Raw genomic sequence first — 20,668 nt, forward strand, 5'->3', positions numbered from 1 at the left:
CCTACGTATTCATAATTTTAACTTTTACCACGCACGATTTAAGGTGCAACTTATTCCTTACGTTTCTTTACAATCGTGCCTTCTGTCTTAAAAACGAACAGTAATGAAAACGAAAACTTTCACCTTAACGGTACTTTCTTTCACAAAGGCGAAAGTTTAAATGCACTTTTTAAAGCTTTGAGGGAGATTTTTAATACACTCAGGCCTGGGAACTATTTGTTTCAATTATAAAAGTTTCTTGCCACAAGTTCTCTACTTTGAAAGTGTTTAGTTTCTCAGAAGAATAAAGTGAATAGAATCTGCAATCCACGGGGCAGAGGGTTCACTCTATCTGAATAAGTAATCGTATTTAGATAATGTGGGTAGCTACAGGTACAGTTACATAGTCAATTCTAAATTATATATTTAAAACAGCGCCTACGATATATACAGCGTGGCAATGAAAAAGTTCCACTCACAAAATGCCGACATCAAACGACCCCAATTTATTCAAACATTTAATTGAAAATTTAAACAAAATGTTATTGATTTTAGTTGTTTATATCCTGATGCTCTGTGAAATGTACTTCAATGTTGCTGAAGGCATCATTAAGTTAGCATTTTTCTTTTGTGAGTATTTGGTGTTTTTCCCAGTGGAACCTTTTCATTGCCCGTGAGTGTACATAAACAAACATCAAGTTCGAGTAGGTTTCTTTTGTTTTCCATTTTCACTTATATCGGCTTATTTTGTCGTGTTCACTCGAACCGGTGTGGTGTCGTGTCAGTACCAATTGCTCTTACGCCGGCTCCATACGTTGGCCCCAACGCAGGTCCCAACGTTACACGTCCAACGTATGGATCTAGAAAATTGCATTGGCCCCAACGTTGGGGCGAGCGTTGGTAGTTGGCCGGCACGTGTCGGTTTTATCAAAGGAATCTGCGCCAACGCTGGCGATCACTCCCACACGTTGGCGCTTTGCTCAGTGCTGTTGCAACACGCAACGAGTGCGGACGTCGAGCAAGAAGGGATTTCTCATACACAAAATCGTCCGATAATATGGGACGCAACTCGAAAGGAACATAGAAATCTAAATGTATTAGCTGATGCATGGCGCAGCATTCAACAGAATATGGGCATGATCTTCTCAATTAAAGATTTTAAAAAAGCGGAAATCATTAATGAGCTCATATTTATCGCCTCAGAGCAGTTAACATTTCTGTATCGGACATCTTCACGTTGGCCCTGTCGGGACAGAACTAGTTTATGAGCCAACGTATGTACGCCTCACCCAATTTACAGTCCAACGTTGGTACGAGCGTTGGGACCAACGTGTGGAGCCGGCCTTATAAAATTTATAGGAGCTTAGAAACAAAGGCGTACCAAAATGCTCTATGTGCGCTTATATGCGCTATCAAAAATGGCCTTTTACATACAAATACATAGTCGCGCTGAAAAATGTGCCTGAAACAGCTCTATCATCATCACGACCCATCACGTCCCCACTGCTGGGGCACGGGTCTTCTTCCAATGGAGGAAGGGTTTAGGCCTAATCCACCACGCTGGCCTAGTGCTGGTTGGTAGACAGCTCTATAACACCATCGAATTATTTTCCCGTTAGCAACACGAACACAGACAGGGCAAAAATCCTCCATGCTCGGATAACAGATCAAATCATCAGCTTTGTTGAAATTGATTTTGTTCCCAGTTAATTAACTTTGTTGGAATAAAAAACAAGTCTTGCGTATTTATTTTTATACTTTTAAAGGCTTCCATATCCTGTTTATGGAAAAAATTGGTTTGAATCCTTGTAAGCATGGGAAGTTCCACTGATATTTGTTATTTTAATAGCATGAAGTGAGCAGAATATACATAATACATATATTTCTAATGTCTTTTACTTTTATGAATGTCTCCAGAGGTGGTCAAATGTTAAACAGAAGCAAGGCACACGCTTTAATGATTTCAAAATAAAGTTAAACTTTCAGTAAGTGTAAATGTCACAAAAAGGCTGGTACATTTTTAGGTCACATATTTAGGTCACGGAGAAATAATAAATATATTCATTTCAACATTTTGAGACTGGTGACCCGAGTGCCTTTGGTAGGCTTTTCTTGGATTCCACGACCAGGCCAAAAAAATATAATTATAAATACTTTTTGCGATTAGTCTACCTGTGGGGTTAGCACCGCCGACACATTAGCATTAACAATCCACAGCGTCGCTCGCGTGTCGAATCTGGCGTAACTTGTATGAATGTGACAGAAAAATTAGGCTACTCACTGTCACTTTATTCGAATGCAATCTTTGCTAGAAATCCACATATACCTTTGATAGATATAAATAAATATGTGGGGACATCTCACACACGGTCATCCGACCCCAAGCTAGGCATGTGTTATGGGTGTCGGATAGCTGATATATCTACACAAATGCGTAGATAGAAGATGCATACTAAATATAAATATCAACACCCAAGACCCAAGTACAAAATTTGCCCCAGCCGGGAATCCAACCCGGGACCTTCAGCATAGCAGTCAGGGTCACTAACCACAACACCATTCGGCCGTCAGATATATTCGACGAAACCTACAGACTACACAGTAACAATAACACAAGCCATGACAGTTTGCGTGCAAACGTTTTCTAAAATTCATAAGATTGTGAGGGAGGTTTTAGCGAAGTATTCAACAGAGCAACTAGTGGCCGTGCCTCGTTCGCACGCCACTGAGCCTCGTTTATGCCACGGGCATGCAAGTAGCCAGAGTACACTACAGTCGTCGAAATATAATAGGCCCGTTTGGACAGCTCGAAAATGTATGGGATGACAGCTGGTATGAAATCTAAATCATAAAAAATCTAAACAATAATTAACTTTTGGTGCTTAAAAAGTTCTTTCAGCCGTTAAAAAATAAGCCAGATTATGTGTCTTTTTATGTATTTCATCAAGTAAATCAAGAGTAAATAGTAAATTTGTGTAGCTGTCCAAATGGGTCTATATTTCGACGACTGTAGTAGAACTTACTGGAAGTATCTTGAATGTTAATTTAAATTCAGTCAGCGCGCGATGGAAAGCGCGCTATGCTCGGAGTTTTTCTAAAGGATATCTTCAGAAATTAGGTCATTCGTAAGATAACTAATATAACAGTCGTATCAAACTAGCTGAAGTGGCAGTAGAACAGCCATGTATGCCGAAGAACCGATGACCAGAGCTAAACATTATATTACTTGTTTGCAAAAAGTATTTGGATTAAATATGTATTTAATAATATTTTTGTAATTGTTTTTAATTTAACCAAATTGTTACAACTATGGTCTTATGTCTGAAATAAATATTATTCTATTCTATTCTAAACTAGTTCTCGAATGGACACCGCGAACAGGCAAGTGTACCGTTGGACGCCCTTCGGCCCCCTAAATATCAAAATTTACGCTAGCTGTAAATTGAATCTACTTTCTGCGTTATTTTTTTTGCTTTGATTTGTTCAAGTGACTTTTAAAAATAAACGCTTCTTGAAGTCAAATAGTGGTCGTTAATGGCGCCACTTGCTTCAAGGCCTTTTAAATTAAGATAAGAAAATCTCAAGGCCCTTTACATAGGACATTAAGGGCTAAAAAATAATATTCTTTTATTTCATAATTAGGTATGTTAACATGATTTTGAAGGTAGTATAAGTATAAGATACATACACCCATACTTTTTACTCTTTGTACCTCCTGCAGGTTGACTGGCAGACAATGCTTTTAGCATTAAGTCCACCTGATTGTACATTATTACTGTTGTAAATTGTGCAATAAATATAAGATACCTCATCATAATCCTGACTAAATGATTTCTCGAGTGGAGACCGCGAATAGACAAGCTTAGCGTGGGATGCCGTCCGGCCTACTAGTGGCCGGTGGTGGCTGGATAAGGAAGGCTGAGGACAGTATTGTAGCGCTGCTTGTTAGAGCAGGCCTATGTCCAGCAGTGGGCGACTACGGGCTGATGACGATGATACAAAACTCTAAAGTAAAATATTTTCTCCAAAATCACGCCCATAATTTTATCAGCGAAGGTCGAATGTTACGGTGAAATAAGCAATTGAGTTAAGTTGGTGTCCCGTGGTCTGTGAATTGATTTTCACTAAAGGTCACGATATTATTGGGCGGATATTTTCATCGCGTGATAGCGTTGAGTAGCTGAGTGTACCTGCAGAGCGGGATGGAGATAAGTAGCACAGTACAGTCAGGGGCAAAAGTTGTTAACAAAACTCCTTGTTTGTATTCTACAGGGTTTTGCAAAAAGGGTATACTAAGCCAAAACCTACATGTGCAGCATGGTATATCTAAGCGCGAAAATGAAATCAGAATTTCAAAATTCGCAAAAAAATTGTCATTCTCCATAGTAAAAAGTTATGTGACCAACATAGTTTCTATGAAAAATTTTCATTTTTTTTCGCGAATTTTGAAATTTTGTTGAGGTATATACATTTTTTGCAATACCCTGTATATTCAGTATTATGATAGGTTTGTTATAATCGTAAAGTAGTGCTTAGTTATTTTCAAATTTTTTGATTTGCCTTACGAATTTTGCAACTGACTGGTACAACCATGGGAACATAATGTACCTACAATACGATAATATGATCTGGGCATATACAAGTATTACTATTACCATTAATACATACAAGTCAAATGATGTAGTTGTTCCGTACAACTATTTACATAAATCCATATTTAAAGCCGCGGAGCACTCCCACTGCAGATTTACACTCAAATAAATCTCACATTTTGCTTGTTACTCAAAGTTATGATAATATTTTCACCCGCAGGTTCCCCAACTCGCTTTTACTACAGTCACAGAATATAACTAGTGCTACAGTGAATCCTAACTAATATTATAAATGCGAAAGTAACTGTGTCTGTCTGCCTTTCTGTCTGTCTGTCTGTCTGTCTGTCAGTCTGTCTGTTACTCTTTCACGCCAAAACTACTGAACGGATTTGAATGAAATTTGGTATACATATGGTATAGACCCTGGGAAAGAACATAGGCTTCTTTTTATCCCGGAATTCCCACGGGAAAACTTTTTAAGGCGAAGCGAAGCTCGCGGGAACAGCTAGTATTACATAAGAAAATCTCAAAATAATACATATAAAAATACAGGAGGTCTATATAGTACAGGGTGCAAGACGCACACATCAAGACGTGAAAAAAGTATTCGGTGGCCTCGAGGGTGAGCGGACGGAGAACTTTTATCACGTCATGATGTGCGCGTTTTGCGTCCCGTGCTAGGCTAGCAGAATTTTCAGACTAAGTCAAAATGGGGTGACTCCACAGGGGTATAATCGTGACAGTTCTGACATTGCGAAAAAGAGACGCTTAGCTACATTAAGCGTAAGAAAGAAACGTTAAGCTGTAAATGTTTTTTGTCCTTTTTGCTGAGGCGCCTGTTTACGTCAGTTCTCTGTGCCAAACAATGAAACAAATGAAAAATCTTTGCCAAACAAAGGCTGACAGTTACAACAAAATTTTCTAAATGCTATTTATTTTTGATTTGCTAGTGATTTATGGGTGTTTATTAAGTTTATTAGACTATTATCATCACTTAACGAGTGTGTGACATGGGTGGGTGGATTTTGTTCGGTTGTATAGAGCATATTGAACGAAAACACGATGGAATGATGGATGAGATATATTTTCACATGTAAGTAGATACTATCAAGTTTAACAAGCTTACATTCATCATAGTACTATCTATTGGCTCGATTTTAATATAAAACGATACTAATTTTAATACTGTAAGGTCTTTTAGTATCAGTTTTAAGTAAAAATTACGAGGTACCATATCATAACAAATCACATGGTGTTGCAAGTTATTGAAAATTTATTTTACCCACAAATATTATAGTATGCAAAGAAAATACTAGAAATTGTAACGGACTCGGGTTGGGTTTACAAATGGGGCGCACGAATTCGGTTTTTGTGAAGATTGTATTTTGTAGAAGTCATTCTCCTCTTTCAAATGAGGTGCCTCTCATTGTGAGGAAACGTTCGTTTCTTTTTTTTTCTTCCATGTGTGATTTCTTCTGTATAATATAAAGTTTATTGTATTGATACGAAATACGTGTTTCCTTAAAAAAAAACCCCATCACATATTTGGCCCACGATTATAATGCTCATGCTCATCCATTTATCTCTTTCATAGGTTTCCGACAGAAAAAAATATATCAAGAAAATGGATAGAAATTACCGGTCGCACAAATTGGGAACCAAGGAAACATACAAAAATTGTGTTCGGCACATTTTGAAGAGGATTGTTTCGATTGGACGAAGACAATGAATTATACAATCCACTCAGTTTGTGTATATTAAATAATTATATTGAAATCAAATAAGTATGAGTAAAGTTTTTTTTCTTATATCGTCGGTTGACAGGAAAAACTCACTAAGGCTGATTTTTCAATATTCAGATAAATGTTATCTGGGTAATACAAACATTGAGGAACATTGAGACGCAACAGCATCAAAATTATTTCCCAGCAAAACTTTTGTCTGGCTATTGAAAAATTAGCCTTTAGTGTCTTTTTCCTATCAACCGACGATATACTCAAGTTTTGTTTTTGTTATTATGATAAGTTAAATTTCCCCATATTTAGGTTTTATTTTTTTGTCGGCAACATCTATGGTTTGAGTGAGAAAGAGAATAGTGCACACGGCGATTGCGAATCTATTTGTAGTTGATCTGAGGGTGACTCAGTTTTTTGTGAATTTTCAAAGGTCTTAGAAACATTGACAAAAGAATAAAGAGTCTTTATTCTTTTGTCAATGCTTAGAACAAAGTAGTTTAGATTGACCGCTCGCGTCACCCCCTTTCTTAGTAAGTATACCAATTTTGCAAAAGCCTGTATGTATGTGTGTGATTACGATTACAATACCTTTGGTCGAACGGCACAGTGACGTAGCAGATTGATCCGAAACACACAACAAAAGGGAGTTCTTTTGGGAGTTCTCGAGAATTGAGATTCTTTATTCACAAGAGCGACCCACTCCCGAGGATAATCCACAATCCGTAATGGTCGGACAAGTACGTACTTGAGCGATACTGGGGACTGCTTTACATGCTCATAATCTAAGGATCACACTTTGATACAATGTTTCGGAGAATTATCCCAAATTATTCCATGCAATATAAGTCCATTGCTACTACGCTTTATTGTGACACGAGTATAGTTAGTTCAAACGTGATTCGTATGAATATAGGATACAATAGAATAGAATAATATGATTTTATTGGTCACCACAATCAATGTAGCAAAACATACAAAACAAAACTTATATGTAAACTAGGAACAATGAACAATAGGCGGCCTTATCGCTAAGAGCGATCTCGTACAGGCAACCTTGAATAAAAGTAAATAAATACACTCACGGGCAATGAAATAGTTCCACTCATAAAAAGCCAACACCAAACGACCCCGATTTTTTCCAACATTTAATAAAAAATATAACAAAATATGATGTTTTTAGTTGGTTATATCTCGATGCTCCTTTAAATGTACTTCAATGTTGCAGAAGGCGTCATAAAGCTTGCTTTTTCTGTTTAGGAGTAATTTGATGTTTTTCTCAGTGGAACCGTTTCATTGCCCGTGAGTGTATGAATATTAGGTAATTATAAATCTAACAAATCCTAGTTGAGGGTAGCGGCACTATATAGTATGTAGAGAGTTGGCTTCCACATTGACGGCGCTCGGTTTTAAAATAGAGCTTTTAAGCCCTCTTTTTATTGAGGATTATGTTTTGAATAACGTTGTCTGAAAGTAGTACGAGTATATAGGTAACCCGATTCTATATTATTATTATATAAGGTAGTTATACTAAAATATAGTAGTTATATATTTTTGTACCTTGTCAAAATAAAAAACCGTCTTTTCATTCAATCAATGACCGTTTGATAGTTTGACAAGGTACAAAAGTGTATTGCTACTAATGAAGCTGAGCGTACATTTTATTAAGTATAAAACTTCTAATTTTTTATGCTTTACTAAAACAACTTGAGAAAATATTACGATAAGAAGTAACTTGTGAAAATGTTGTTAATTAAACTAAATTTAAAACTGCGAGAGCGCAATAAATGTCAAAATAATTTTATTTGGATGGAGTCAGCAAGTCTAAAATTTGAAATTTCGCCAAGCTTTCCGGGAATTCCGCAGATATATATATAATGGCCAAGACGTTTTCTACATTTTATTTATTTTATACAGGGTGTTGTAAAAAGGGTTTACTAAGCCGAAACCACCATTCGGGCTCAGTACTCGTAACATGCTGCACATGCTGGTTTCGGCCTTATGCATATATATATATACCCTTTATGCAACAACCTGTATAAATCATTATTATCCCGTAAGCTAAGTAATGGATACCTAACAACGGCCGCCGGCGTAGAGACAGACCAAGAAGGAGATGGCGGGACGACCTGGACAATTTTAGCACGGAATGGTGTGAGCAGGCCCAAGAAAGGCATAAGTGGAGTGTTCAGGGAGAGACCTTTGCCCAGCAGTGGGACACTAAAGGTTGAGGAAAAAAAAGCTAAGTAATTTTTAAGTACATATTTCAAAAACCTTTTCTATAAGTTTCGTGTCATGAAAACATATTTCCAATGTATCATAAGTCCATAAGAGATCACATCAGAAAGCGTAAGTACTGCGGCTTGAGCCTGCCATGCCATATACATCTCTATCATCACGCGATAAAGTCGAGGTTAGTAAAGCATTCTCCGAGGAAGACCTATGTGGGCTTACAATGAAACTGATATTTATGGTCGGGTTGAGAATGTTAAATATATCTGATGCGTGCTATTGCTATGGTATCTGATGTCTGATGTAAGTATCGCCGTGAAAATAGCAGCAAAAGCAAATTTTTATATAGCCGAATATGTTTTCAAGATTATGAAGAAATAAACCAATTCAGCACAAAACTGTTGGCACTACATGCTAAAGGATACTGCAGTGAACTTATATTACACATTTAACAGTGTGCTCCCGATTAGTCAAAATTATTAATTATAACTCAAGTCAAGAACACTCAATACGGCCGAATATTATTCATGATTATGAAGAAATAAGCCAATCCAGCGGAATACTGTTATCACTACATGATGTAAGTACTATGCTGTTACGCTAAGTCCCTATACTACGCCGTAGCCATAGAAATTAATATAGCTGCTACGAGGTCTTACAGTGCCTGCCTATAGGCTTAAAGGCAGGCCCAAAAAACAACTACCAATACCAAGATTTCAAAAGCTTTGGGTTTTAATAACATTTTAACATAATTTCAATTAACATTAATTTGACTTTAATGTTATGAGCTATATGTGTATATGATATATCTATAAATGTAATAATATAATATAAACACTGACACCTTGTACTAATGTACTCCCTTGCGGGGTAGGCAGAGCTGCATTGCTGCACCCACTTTTCACCAGTGTTTATGAGAGTCCCAATGTAATAGGGGACGGGCCTATTGCCTATAAATGTATTAGATATTGAAGCATTCGTCAACAGGCTACAACCATATTAATGTAACAAGTAATAAAATAATTATAAAATACAGCACAATACAATAACGGTTTTGTTCCTAAAGCAATAACAGCTCAAAATATAGGATTTATTATTGTTTGCGTATGAATTTTATGATATGGGTAGGGTCAATACGGTTTATATTGTCCAATTCAATCTAGCGGCATAGTTTGGTCACGGAGACCACACCTACTAATGCTTTTGAAACTTTTGCTCCTGGTTTTATCGATTATAAATTCCTGCTGCCGTTTTACGGGTTTGTTTTCGACGTATGTAAACGAAACTTTATCGCGATTCGCCATAAATACGGCGCTGTGATTGGTACAACGCGCAATAATCGAGTTTATCTTAGTTGATAACGAAACCCGTGTAGCGACCGCTGTGAGTATGTCTTCAGGTTAAAATGTTTTTCCCGTATAAAAGTAATTAATAATTGTATTATCGATAGTATTTATCTATAATAGCTGTATATGTTATCCCACACACCCGGTTCGGAATGTTGCCAACAGATATTCGCCCGGGTCGCGCCGGGTGTACAGCCGGGTGTAGATATTATCATTCTGACACGGCCATTGTGCGAAATTGTACTATAAATTGTGTTTAATGTCTATTGCACTGTTCTCTGTAGAGCGTCTACGCTACATGTGTCAGAGACGCTAATCTAACTGAAACAGTTGATTTAAGAATACTAATAAATGTCAAAAAGGCTTTATATTTCCAAAATCTCGTTTTTTGTACTTACTTACATAGAAATCATATTGGAGGAGACAGAGGATGTGGAGGTTAAATTTAAAAAACGTAAAAAAAGGGATAACTTGTCAATCTTATCTTTTGGTTCACCAAAATTCGTAAAAAATCTAAGTAAACTTAATAAGTACCATAGAATAACGAGTACTAGTACAGTGTTATTCTATGATAAGTTCTATGTGCAAGTATGAAAAAATACGCATAAAAATTAGTTGTAGTAGTATGTTATGTCCAAGAGAGGAAGACCAAGAAAGACGTGGCTTGATTGCGTGAAAGAAAATATGAGAGAGTGTGGAGTGAATGAGGATATGACAGAGGATAAGGTAAAATGGCGTGACATGACCAACAAAGCCGACCCTAAATAAGGATAAGGCAAGGAAGAAGAAGAAGAAGAAGTATGTTATGTCCAACAGACACCGCAATATTTCGGTTAAGGGTTAATAAATTAATATAATGCTTCAGCAATGAATAACTTGAAATAGGCTACAGAGAAAGCCGAAGTATGGCTATGAAATTTATGACTTTCGTGATAACGATTTATGATAAGTACCTACCTTGAACTTTTAAATATTTATTTTCAAAATCTTTCGAGTACCTCCTAATAAAATTAATTACTTACCTATACTTCTATCAACTTGTATAAAGTCAAACAAGAGGTAAATCTATAATTACAAGTGTACTAAGATACATTGACCACAGAATAATACATGAGATGTAAGGCTCCTCGCATGATACATAGGGTACGTGCCTTTGAGACCAATGCTGTATAATGTACATTGTACATACAAGTATTACAGATCAACGTACCGAATACTACGATCAAAAACTAGGTCGAGTTGCGATGCTATACGAGTATGGGGCCGCGAACTGACAATCGTGTCAACCTTATAACGTCTCGTCTCTGTTACCGTTGAGCCTTGAGGAGCCCAGACGGGCTTATTAAGTACTAGCTGTCCCCGCGCGCTTCGCTTCACCTTAAAAAGTTTTCCCGTGGGAATTCCGGGATAAAAAGTAGCCTATGTTCTTTCCCAGGGTCTAGTCCGTATGTATACCAAATTTCATTCAAATCCGTTCAGTAGTTTTGGCGTGAAAGAGTAACAGACAGACAGACAGACAGACACAGTTACTTTCGCATTTATAATATTAGTTAGGATCTATCCATTTACTCAGAGTTTATTTTTGTAGCTTATACACTCACGGGCAATGAAAAGGTTCTACTGAGAAAAGGACAAAATTACTCCTAAACTCTGGAACATTGAGATACATTTAACAGATCATAAGGATATTATCAACTAAAAACGGTAATATTTTGTTAAAATTTTAAATGAAATATTTGAACAAATTTGGGTGGTTTGGTGTCGGCATTTTATGAGTGGAACTTTTTCATTGCCCGTAAGTGTATTTTTGTAAATTGTGTTAGTTAATTACATTACAAGCTTATTTTAGTATTTTACTATCAATTAAAATAGCAAATTTTGCGGTAAGTATTTTATCTAGCAATCAAAGATTGGCTGGAAGAGTCTGCTTTTTAGCAATGTATTTTTTTTCTTTCGGAAAATATTTTAAAGCGCAACGAAGCTCAGTTAGAAAGGGGGATTTCATAATAAATACCCTCCTATGATTTATAGGTATATACATAATGTTTGGACGTCATACCTCGACCCGGGTATGATACCTCCTCAAGATACACGTCCGGTGGACTATTCAGGACAACCAGACAAGTCCAAAGCAATTGCGGCCTTTCTAACTTCATTTATTTACAGCGAGGAAAGCGGATTTGTACCCTGGGAATGCAACTCCTCAAAATTTACTGTGCCACACAACAACCAAATAGTGGTCGTCGCCCAGTGCACCAGGATTATGCTAGAGGATAAAATCCTAGCAAAAGTGGAAACCATCAACGCCAACTGGAATCACTGGACGATGCCCACTATCACTTGGGTGAACGGGGTACCTGGATGTGGGAAGACAACCTGGGTGATAAAGAACTTCGATGTGAGCAAAGACACCATTATCACAACAACAACTGAGGCGGCCATCGACATAAGAAACAGGCTGGCGCATCGTATTGGTGACATGGTCAAAACTAGGGTGCGTACGATGGCATCAGTCCTGGTAAACGGCTTTAGAGAACATGTCGGTTGCCAACGCCTGATAATTGACGAAGCCCTGATGAACCATTTCGGGGCAATCGTAATGGCCGCCCACCTGTCTCGTGCCTGTGATATTGCTCTGATCGGAGACATCAATCAGCTACCATATATCGACAGAGAGAACCTATTCGAGCTTAGGTACAATCGCCCAACACTGGTAGCAAACATCACCCAGGAGCTGTTGTGCTCATACAGAAACCCCATGGATGTTGCATACGCCCTAAAGGAAGTATACTCAGGCATATACGCAGCAACAGCGCGCATCCAATCCCTGCAGCTGAAAAGGTTAACTGACACAGTAATTCCCAAATCCCAAACCAACACTCTGTTCCTGGTGCATACACAGGAAGAAAAAGAGACCTTGACCAGCCAAGGGTATGGTGAAGGAATGGGCTCACGCGTCCTAACCATACACGAAGCACAGGGATTGACGTACGAATCCGTTATTATCATAAGAACAAAAGATAAAATAAAGTTGCACGATAGCATACCTCACGCAGTAGTGGCGCTGTCGAGGCACACCACCGCCTGCACCTACTATGCGGATGACACCGAGGACGCTATCGGCAACCTCGCTAAAACGGCAATAACAGCGCCAAAGAAACGCATCCTCGAGTACAATCTAAAAATGGCAGTTAAGAATCGAGACGAAGAGGTCATTGCACTTTCTGGGGAAATGTTAAGAAGGCAAAACGGGGCGGAATAAAACATAAAATATAATTTTGCTTAAGAGCGCAAAATATAGGCCAAATTGGGAAAATAATTTGTATAACTAACCTATTGATTATTATATCATAACTAACAATTAAAATAAGTTATCTTTAAGAACAGAGTCACACACTAACATCAGGCAAAACATGACCTATAACGACTGAGGGGCCGAGCCATTGCCAGGTGTCCAGGTGCCAAGTTCTTCGAAGACAGCTGGCATTGGCCCTGTCCTTGTTAAGTTTGTTGCCATTACTAATGTAAGTGTGACTCTGAAAACCATTAATTAAAAAAAAAAGGAAAAAAAAAAAAAAAAAAAAAGTTTTCTTGTATAATGAGATACACGGCTGGGGGTTTTTAGTCGGTTAACGCCCGACACTACCTGGGTCCTCTTCCCAGGTGTCCATGTGGATTTTCCCCCAGCAGTGAAAAAAAAAAAAAAAAAAAGAAAAAAAGAAAAAGAAAAAAACCGGCCAAGTGCGAGTCGGGCTCGCGCACAAAGGGTTCCGTAGCAGCAATTACAGTTAAATCAACCTATCTCAAAAACTATAAGAGATACTTTGATCAAACCAAAAATCGTTGAAAGAGTTAATTAGCATGCATCACCTCTATTTTTTTTAGAATTTTATACCCCGTAGTTATAAAAATAGAGGGGGGGGGACATACTTTTTACGACTTTGAGAGCTGATATCTCAAAAACCGTTCACTTTAAGAAAAATGTTTTTTAGAAAACTTTATATCATTTTAAAAGACCTTTCCATTGATACCCCACACGGGTATGTACATCGAAAAAAAAAATTTCATCCCTCAGTTACATGTATGGGGGGCCCCACCCCCAATTCTTTTTTTTACTATTTAGTGTCATATTTTTGTAGCGGTTCATACAACACATATTCCCATCAAATTTCATCACTGTAGTACTTATAGTTTCCGAGTAAATCGGCTGTGACAGACGGACAGACGGACAGACGGACAGACGGACAGACGGACAGACGGACATGACGAAACTATAAGGGTTCCGTTTTTGCCATTTTGGCTACGGAACCCTAAAAAAAAGAACAATATATATAAAAGATAGAATATTTATAAATGAAACTTCCTTACCGAGTAGAAAGTAGATAAAAGAATTAAAAACTATCTCATAAAAATTACCACTCTTCAAAAGGCACGGACATAAAGTCTGTGGACTCTGTGGAGTGATAATAATTATTTATTAAAAAAAAAAAAAAAAAAAATTTCATTTATTTAAAAAAAAATATGAGACTGCTCGACCTAACCTTATCATTATCATTATTAAAAAAATGGTACAAAGTAAGTAAGTCTGAATTAAATGTTTAATAATAGATAGATAGATAGATAGAATATTCTTTATTTGTACACACACATAAAATAATACATTATTTGCTAAGTATAATACCAATTAAATTAATTATTTACTGATAAACCTATGGGCCTGCCGGACCGCCGACCTTACACAGGTGGATTACGAAGACTGAGGACAGAGTGTAGTGTTGTTTTTTAGGAGAGTAGAATTTTATTACGTCTTGCAGCCGGTGCTACCAGGGAGCCATCGCTTATGAAACGTTTTTTCCGTACGCGATATGGCGTGTTTACTTGACCGGGCGCGGAGGTGTTGATATTATCATACTGTTGGACGGTGTGTTTATTTTTCATTAGACAAGGATATCGTACTGTTTATTTTAGCACGGTTTTGAGATATTTAGAAGACGGATTTAAGTATATTTTTAAACGAAAACTGTCGATGAAGCCAGCAGATACATAACATCCTAATAAAATCTCAACGGTATGTACAAAAATTTGGATAACAACAAAAAAACTGTTTTTTTTCCTTTTATCCAAATTTCTATCTTCAGAGTGGATGTCTCTTTCACGCAAAAACAACTCACCAGATTTTGATCAAATTTGGTATACAAGACATATGGAAGCTGACAAACTGGATTACCCCACGCTACTTTTCATCCCGGAAATCCCACGAAAAACTTTATAAGGCGGAAATTAGGCTTGACTCGTGAGTAACAGCTAGTCATTTCTACATTTACTACAAAAAGTACTCGTACCAAGACCCTCAGTGAAATGCTGTATGTTTTAAATATTCGTACAGTCACAAATCAAATGTCCGAAAATCCAAATACAACGGATAAAGGATAAATATTTCTATCGGGGAACAGTGAAATTGTATTTGATCTAAACAAATACAGCCCTAAGGCTTCTGGATAAACATGTGAAACAGCATGGACATTAGGCTGTCCTAAGGCAATTGTGAAAATACAGGGTGTTTTTGACATTTGTATCTATTGAATTCGAAAATGGAATTACAATCTCAAATAGCGTTGGTTTAAAAAATATATCTGAACTTTTAGCCATTCTGTTCTATTATATTCTGATAGGGGGTCAAGTTCCTGTACGTGACTCTCTCGAGTGGAACCTTTGTACATATCCCCTTTAGTGTTGCCCAAATGCAAGAACAAGACGAGACTTAGCCAGTCTTGGTCTTGGTCTTGCGCCAATACACCTGGTCTTGGTCTTGGTCTTGGTCTTGCGCCAATACACCTGGTCTTGGTCTTGGTCTTGCGCTCCCAGTCTTGGTCTTGGTCTTGCAGCAAGAGTCTTGCAAGTCTTGCAATTACCTATTAGTCTATTACTATTTATTAAAGTTTACTTTTTGATATTAATAGATATTTTTTTATTCGCTATGTTTATGGTATTAGTCGTAATGCGCATAGGTCCAGTTTTTCATTTTCTTTGATACAGTTTTTTGCATCTCATAGAATTCCTAAGCGTACTTACCTATACACCGAACTGTTACACCTAACTACTCAGTGAAATAGCGCTCTGCAAGACGCAAGAGTCTTGCAGGCTATGTCTTGTTCTTGCTCAAGTCTTGCACGGTCAGTCTTGGTCTTGGTCTTGCTAAAAATACGCGGTCTTGTTCTTGGTCTTGGTCTTGCAAAAACGCAAGAACAAGACCAAGACTGCAAGACCAAGACTGAATTTGGGCAACACTAATCCCCTTGATTTAAGCTCAGCCAGCCTAACTCCCAAGTCACTAACTAGAGCTAACTTTTAGCCATATTTTAGTACTTTTAGTTAGTATATTTTTTGTAGAGCTACCTAATGCATTTTTTAGGTAGCTCTACAAAAATATACTAACTTTAAGTTACAACTACATTGAGATCCATAGAAGTAAATAAACCAATTGGGTCCGCTTGTAAACATTGAATTGTCGAGCACAAGGCGGCGTTCCCACGGGAGCACAGAAATAACACGAGAAGCCTTATTATTATCACAGTACTCATTAAAACTTTCACGGACGTAATTATAAGTTATAATAGCTTCGGTACTATAATATTTTACTATGTATTAAACTGAATTACTTATATATATTTTTTAAATCCTTGGGATATAATGTAAAGAAATATTAATATGAATTTAAATGAATGAATATTAATAATATATGAGTTCTCGAGTGGAGACCACGAACAGGCAAACGCAGCGTGGGACGCCCTCCTGCCCGCTGGACTGACGACATTAGGCGGGTGGCGGGTAGTGGTTGGATGAGGAAGGCCGAGGATCGAGTGTTGTGGCGCTCCTTGGGAGAGACCTATGTCCAGCAGTGGACAATTGTTGGCTGATGATGATTAATATGAATTTAAAAAGCAATTGAAGTAAGTAGGTACTTGAACCTACTTGGTTCGGTGACTATTGTTTATTTAATGCTTGCGTGGCCGAAGGACAAACTACTTGACAAGAGGTTTAGATTTATATGATTTAGACATAATTAAAATATTATTTTGCACCTAAAAAGTAAGTACTTATATTGTATGTACCTACAAGAATAAAATCATCGGTGACCGAATTATGAAAATGAATGATATTAGTCTGTGGAATGTATTGCTTTTGAAATTATTTAAGTGAAGTGTTCAATACGGTTAACTATATTTTATTTATATCTGCGTTTAACATACATTCTCGAATTTTACGGATAATACGAAGTAGGTATAATAGGCGTACATAACGTTATAATTTTTTAAATAATGACCTTACTGATAACGAAAAATTTACGTGTTAAATAATCTACAACCTTCATTGTAGCTTAATTTAATTTTGTCTTCGCACGTTTTTTTAACGTTCACAAAGGTCAAAGAAATACGCATATAATATTACCTACTCTGTGGAAATACGCACGCTAGCAAATATAATAAAAATATCGGTTCGCACGCTTTTTTTCTATAGTTAACTGCCAGTGTTTTAAGGTGAGCAGCCTCTGCTTGAGTGATTATTTTATGGTCCAATAAAACAACGAGGTTTCAGGAAAATACTGGCTTGTAAAGAGTGAAGCGTAAAAATAATGGAGCGGGTGGAAATCATAAAACTCTTAAAATGTTCTTATCACCTATTTTTAAACCATTTCGGAAATTCATAAATCTAAAGATGCAATTTTCTAATAAAGAACGTTTCTTTCATATAAATTAAAGTGTAATCCAAGCTCATCCTAGCTTGTCTGGTAAAGTAGGTTAACTGGATTGTTCTTTTTATCGTTCCGTAGTGGAAAAAGTAACCCTATTAGATGCTTTATACTTTATTTAAAAGCTAAAACATAGTCTCTTTAGCTTTCTTTTTTCCGTGTCAAACAAAAGAGCCTTTCCGTCCATTAAAAAAGTATAAGATAAGGGAAACAGAACAGTTTAGATTTTGATATACTTTTAAATTATTGATGCCAATAATTGCCAGCAAAGTAAAGATGAGAGTGGTGGTCATTTTGTGAGGGCTCTAACCAACAGTAACTCTATTTTTTAAGTTAAGCTCTGATATCTCCGATGTAGTTAAATCCAGGCTTCAGCTGAAAATTTGCTCAGAGGCATTATGTCACTGCATCATGCTGAGCTGAAAGCCTTTTTCATTGCCTACTAGCCACTCTGTACTGAATACGACTAACTCAGCACGATAATTAAACCGTTCTGATTAGGGAGATTCTTGTACCCCGGCCATACCTATTTACACCGTTTTACAGCACTTAAAACGTATTAAAAAATAAAATGTTATTTACAACTACCGTACTCTACTCGTCAGATCCATAAAACGAGTATAATTACGTCTGATTGACGATAGATACATTACGCTGCTTAAGGATTGTTAATTGCTACCTAATGTTCGGTGGTGGTAACCCCGCAGATGAACATTGTCAAGGCTGCTCGGGACCGCTGCACTAACCTTCTGGTGCGGCCTCAAAAGTTGCAGCTGTGAACTGAAATAGCTTATTATTTATTTAGCCAATACAGACCGATCGATCGACGAGTGGCCATGGCTTTGATTTTATAACGTCATGTGTAGAGTTAAATTGAATTAGTTGTTTAAATCTTTAATGCCTCATGCATGAGTAAGCCCGTAATTATTATTGTAAATGTATTCTATTGTATGTGGGAATGGCAACTGCTGTCCTGTACAATGGGATTGTTTTTTTTTAAAGCGCATTCCACCATGTTTTAACATTTTAACCACCTAATGTCTTCCTAGCCGAATTTCGATTACAGCGGCCAATCATTGGGATCATCCATCTACGCAGGACTAGCTAATAGTGAATAGGTTTGTGCAGCACACAGCTAGGAGCATTCTCTATTCATCTCATAGCAGATCACTCTCATAGCCTAATGGACGGTGAACCGACACGACAGGAGAGAGCTAGACGCAGGGCCGACTGCTTTACATGCCCATCCGACGGCATGAACCAATATACTTTGCGGACATCAGCCTATATCCAAATATGGAACCAACATTCAGAAAACCAATTTGAGTGATTGATGGTACCAGCTGGCGAACACTGGACCTCTGGGTGATGAAGCAGAGCTTCTACAACTAGACCAGCTATTTTGTACCTACCATAAATGTTGTAAAGGTTAGAAATGAAATAAAAATACCATTAAAGGATATTCACTCGTACCATCTCGTACGCACGAGTCTCGCATAAAAATTTACGTAATAAATAAGGTACGAGTCATAAATATTTTCAAATATCGCCGAACAGTACGTTTACCCTACTCAAATGTGGTGAAACTACCAATAAATATTCTCAAGGATGATGTGTCTTATCGTAATAAACCCTTTGGCGAAGTTTGATGAAGTTCTATGATATGAAAGTTGTTCTGGTGTGGCTCTACACGGGTTCAAAGATCAGTAATGTGTCACTCGAAATTATATCATACCCTTCATACATAGACAAAAAGCTCAATTTCATAAGAAGTTATATTTTCTAGTCCACATACACCCCTTGTGTTCTTTAGTAGACTCGTTAAGGATTAAATTTAGGTGTAACTACGTCATCAAACGGCTAACAAATCTAATAAGAAATAAATAAGCCGAATTACCTACAAATATTTCTGTATTACGAGTATATTATCAAATAATCTGAATACTCCAGAGGAAATCATCGTTGTGAAATAATTTTCGAATTCTCTTTCCGTTTGAGCTATTGTGTAATTTTTGGAATATTACGAGTATTAAGGATTCCATCCACGATTCGGGGAAGTGTAAGTGCCTAACAAATTGGTTAAGATCACGATGTCATGAATCAGAAGACAACAACACATGTTACAAAGTTCCTTCAGATTGTTCAGCATTACGAAAACGCAAACTACTCGTAAATTACGAAAGACGATTGTTCTAAAACTTAATAATAAATGAGCCTCATCACAGGGCTGAACAGCCGCGGCCGTGACACGTGGCGAGCAACACGATGCTTCACATCAACCAGACATTTTCACCTTTTGTTTTCTCAAAAACACCCACACACCAGAAACACAACACAGAAACACACCTACACACGCTCATTCGTAAGCTCTTACTCACCTCATCTCGACCGAACCACTTGTATCTTCACTTAGACGTCTCACGAAATGTAAATAGCTACTTTACCGCTCAATGTTTATTTGTATTGGACACGTGAAGCGCGCGGGATGGCGGCACACGTCTGCTCGCGGCGGCGGCCAGGGCTCGAGTGACGATGAATGAGTTTCAGGGGATGCTCGCGGAGGGCGGGGCTCTTTGGTGCGAATTACGCAAACAACTGAAAAAGGTCCGCGTCCGATGGAATCCTGTCTGACAATGTACAGCTTCCATTTTGCCGTATCAACGCACGAGTGTACCGGGGCGTAGAGGAGCGTGCAAACCGTACAATTCGAAATGGTGTTTCTTCTTCTCGGTGGCCTGTGAATGATAAGTTTTTAAATTGGTCGGGTAAGTGTGAATTATCGCGGTAGTTTGTTAGAGCCTATTGAAAATTTTCTCAGAACTGTGTCTCGGATTCGTGCTTCCATTAAGTGTGGCCTAATGGTCTCATACTGGGCATTCTTGGTAAATAATGGGGGGATATTAAGAACGAGCTCGACTGTCTGATGAATACTGAATGGGACGCGCGACCCGTTAAATGATTTGAAGGCTGCCATTAGTTGCGCCGCTACACAGGACACGCTACAATAGCCTTGAGCAAATACAGCCTAATAAGCTC

At 37.6% G+C, this 20,668-nt stretch overlaps 1 protein-coding gene across 1 annotated transcript in view; it reads right to left on the reverse strand.

Moving 5' to 3' along the window:
* The window catches only part of LOC105380953 (calbindin-32), an 86,559-nt gene extending 66,321 nt beyond the window's left edge, over nucleotides 1-20,238 (reverse strand). Inside the window, exon 1 of the mRNA XM_048628332.1 lies at nucleotides 20,011-20,238. The gene's annotated coding sequence lies outside the window, so the exon portion shown is untranslated. The remainder of the gene's footprint in view (nucleotides 1-20,010) is intronic.
* Nucleotides 20,239-20,668: the final 430 nt, after the last annotated feature.

This window comes from Plutella xylostella, chromosome 20, assembly GCF_932276165.1.
Source record: "Plutella xylostella chromosome 20, ilPluXylo3.1, whole genome shotgun sequence".
Taxonomy (NCBI): Eukaryota; Metazoa; Arthropoda; class Insecta; order Lepidoptera; family Plutellidae; genus Plutella; species Plutella xylostella.